Source organism: Arvicola amphibius, chromosome 3, assembly GCF_903992535.2.
Source record: "Arvicola amphibius chromosome 3, mArvAmp1.2, whole genome shotgun sequence".
Lineage (NCBI taxonomy): Eukaryota > Metazoa > Chordata > Mammalia > Rodentia > Cricetidae > Arvicola > Arvicola amphibius.
Genome location: NC_052049.1, coordinates 93,481,300 through 93,485,118, shown reverse-complemented (window position 1 = coordinate 93,485,118; position 3,819 = coordinate 93,481,300).

Genomic DNA, 3,819 nt, shown 5'->3' with positions numbered 1-3,819 from the left:
CTCTTTTATCTCTCCATAACCCTATATTCTATTTCCTTTTCCTTGAGACATTTCTCCCCTGGCCCCTTACTAGTTACCTACTTCTCTGGTTATATAGATTGAAGTACACATATCTAAAACATCCACATATAAAACATGCAATATTTGCCTTTTGTATCTGATATACCTTACTAACGAAGATTTTTTAAGCTCCATCCATTTATCTGTGAATTTATTTTTTAACAGGTGAATAATATCCCACGGTGTAAATGTACCACAACTTTTCACTCATTCATCAGTTGATGGATGTCTGGTTTCTGGCTGCTGTGAGTAGAGCATCAGTGAGCATGAGTGAACAGGTTATCTCTGCAGTAAGAGGTAGAGCTTGTTGGTCTATGTTCAAGAATGGTATATAGCTGGTTCTTAAGGTAGACAGATTCTCAGTTTCCTGAGGAACCACCACACTGATTTTCATAGTGGCTGGACCAGGAGATTCATATGGGAGAGAGTTGAAGGGACTGCCCTTGGTGACTGTGGAGGAATCCCCCAGGATGGCTACAAGAAGCAGACAGAGAAGGTAACACACCCACTCCAAGATGCTGCCCCAGTACCATACTTAAACACGAGGATGAGATGCTTTGTTGAAAGTCGTCCATGTTCTCAGCACTTGACTTGTCAATGATGTACTACTAAAATCCTTACTTTCCCTTTGGCACTTGGATTAATTTCAAGTAACTTCTGAGGGCCTACAGAGAATCCCTGTGAATTTTTAAAGAAAATACAAAGTATTTTCCTCCCTCTGGTGGACATGCAGTAGATTGCCCTAATTACTGTTCTGTTAGATGCCCATGTACATACCAATGGTTTCCAAGGCTCACTCATGGCCTTGCCTCATGAGATGCCTGAAGGGGCTTGTGGATCTTCAGGGAAGCCAGGCTGTCACTCAGACAATTTGTCGTCTTATGTTATTGAGGAACACTTTTATAATAGTGCCAATATTTTCTTCCTGTGTAGACATTCACTTCTTAGCTATACTTTTCAAATTGTGCAGACAATCCAGCGAGTGCTAACACAAGAGGCAGGAATGGGTTATCTCTTAGGGAAGCTGCATGGTGGTGGTGGTTGTGTGTGATGGGAAGTCCTGTGCAAAGGTGGGGCCACCTTGCCAGCCTGTTCAGGGTAAAAGTGACGGCCTGTGGCAGTTCTGCCCAACAGAGCAGAGATGTGTTCCCTTTGAAAAGGGTAGGTGGAGGGGTGGAGGTTCTCTGTGCTCATTCTTATGTGTCCTATTTTGATAGAATTTTTTTTTTAAAAAAAAACCCTCTAAGGTGGTAGATTTATAAGATGGAGGTGATCCAGAGTCTTTAGTTACTGCTGGGAGTGTGAAGGAGAGTCTGTGTGGTCTGCGTATAATCTGTTCCACCTTTTGTGATTTCAGTTATTGTACACTGGAAGTATTCAATGGAAGAAGCATCCTCAAATGAACAAGACATAATTTGAGCTGTGCACTGCTCTCTCTTGTTTTTGCAGGGCGAATGTTCAAGTGACCCTTATGCACCAGCTTAGGGGACCACACAGTGCCTGCTGCCATCCTTCCCAGGTCATTCATCATGTAGACACTGTGCGAACACGTGTCAGCACATAGGCAGGCGGATATAGTACAGTAGGGCATTCTGAGCAAACACAGCCACAGAACTTCCATTGCAGCATATATGATAATCTTTGTTATATTAGTCCTATGGATGCTGTTTGACATGACCACAGCCTTCTTGAGTCATTATTGCCAGCATTGCCCTTGAGTAGTCCTAGCCTGTTTCCTTACATGGCTGTGCAATCTTTACCATCGGATTCTTTCTCCAGGGATCTATTTCTCCCTTTCAGATTATCTTAAGGAAAATTAGGTACATCCCAGAGATGATATTGATACTTTTATCTAATCCATAAATACATCTCATTGATTTACGTTTTGGGAATCCAGCTGGTTTTATTGTTACCTAGGACCACACTGTGGTCATTCTCCAGTAGATTTTGTTGTGTATAATTCCAGATCCGTCTGCCTCTCTTATGCCCTTCATGTGGGACCAGTTTTCAAACACTAGAACCCAGCTATAAATGACTGTGTTATCTGCTGTTTCAGAAATCTATTAGAGTTTGTGGAATGTATCTCCCACATAAAAAGGAGAGCCTTGTAAATGTTCGCACATGATTTTAAATTGTTAACATACATTAGTTTTACATAGAAATGGGTTTATTGTAACATTTTGTCCTTTATATAAGTTTTAAGCCATGGAGATTATGTGACCTGTCTGTGACTGCCTCAATATGGCAATGCCTGCACATGCGGATTGTCTGCGGTAGGTAGCCACACTTTAATTTCTCTTCAGCTAGGTAATGTATGCGTGGGATTAGTTTTAATATTCTTTGGGTTTCTTACATTTTTAAATACTTCTGGTTTTTTGTGCATTTCACAATAAATGTATGGAGTTGAGAGTTAGTTGACCTGTTTTATCTTGGTCCGGCTGAGAGCATGTGGGAGCACACACTGAAAGAGTGTTTTGGGGGAAACTATTTCACAAACTATGTGAAGAAACGTTCTCTTTTTATAGAGTCATTTCATTTGTGGTAGTTGAATCTAGGAAAATAAACTGAGACGAATGTTAATGCAGAAAGCTGTTCCCCGGTAACATTAGCAATAGCAGTGAGACGTGGAGAGGAAGGTGGCTGCTGCAGTGTGTCTACTAGTTACTGCTGCATAGCTGCTGCTTCTGGACTGAATCTCTCCCTCCTGGAGAAAGAAGGAAGGTGCAGAAGACTTAAGAAGCTAACAAAATGTATGAAACTCAGGAAGTATAGACAGTTAAAAATTCATAAGTCCCTCTCCAAGATGATGTAATCAGTATACAGTGTATAGATGAGACTTAAGTGGAGCTGACTGCGACTTGGGTGCAGAAGTCCAGAGCTGAAGCTTTCCTTAGTTGTCGCTCATGCTGGGGTGGGCTCTTCAGTGCTGCACTGCCCGTGCTGGTGTGGGCTCTTCAGTGCTGCACTGCCCATGCTGGGGTGTGGGCTCTTCAGTGCTGCACTGCCCGTGCTGGTGTGGGCTCTTCAGTGCTGCACTGCCCATGCTAGGGTGGACTCTTCAGTGCTGCACTGCCCATGCTGGGGTGTGGGCTCTTCAGTGCTGCACTGCCCAAGCTCCTGTAAGTCCAATAAACCCATTACTTCACCATCCTGGACTTGGTGGGATCATGTATTTGATCTGTTGTTGGTGCCTTGTTTGGGTTGAACAGAAGCTTGTTCTCATGTCTCTAGGGAATATCTTGTAACTCATTTAGAAAGAAAAATGTAAAACTGTTTGAAATTTTATATATGCTCTTTTCTTCTACTAGATTAACTTAAAAAAAATTAAAACACAAGTTTAATTAGATTCAACTATGCAATCCATTGGAATATTTGAACATCCTCATGTGTAAGGACTAAGGAGGAATGAGAGGGAGTGGCTGCTAAGGGAAGGGGTGGTGGTGCCACTCTAACAGGTGCCATTCTAGGTCTCTGCCCAGTGAGTGGGAAATGACCTCTAGCCTCTCACTGCATCTCTGAAAAGAGTTCTTAAGAAGTTTTCTTCACTCCAAACAAGGCATCAACAACAGAACAAATAAATGATGCCACCAAGTCCAGGATGGTGAAGTAATGAGTTTATTGGATTTACTTACAGGAACACTGGGCGGGGAGAGTTGACCACAGGAGCATGGGCATCACTGAAAATCTCACCCCAGCATGGGAGACAACTAAGGAAAGCTTCATCTCTGGACATCTCTTCTCTCCAGAATTTTCTGCTCA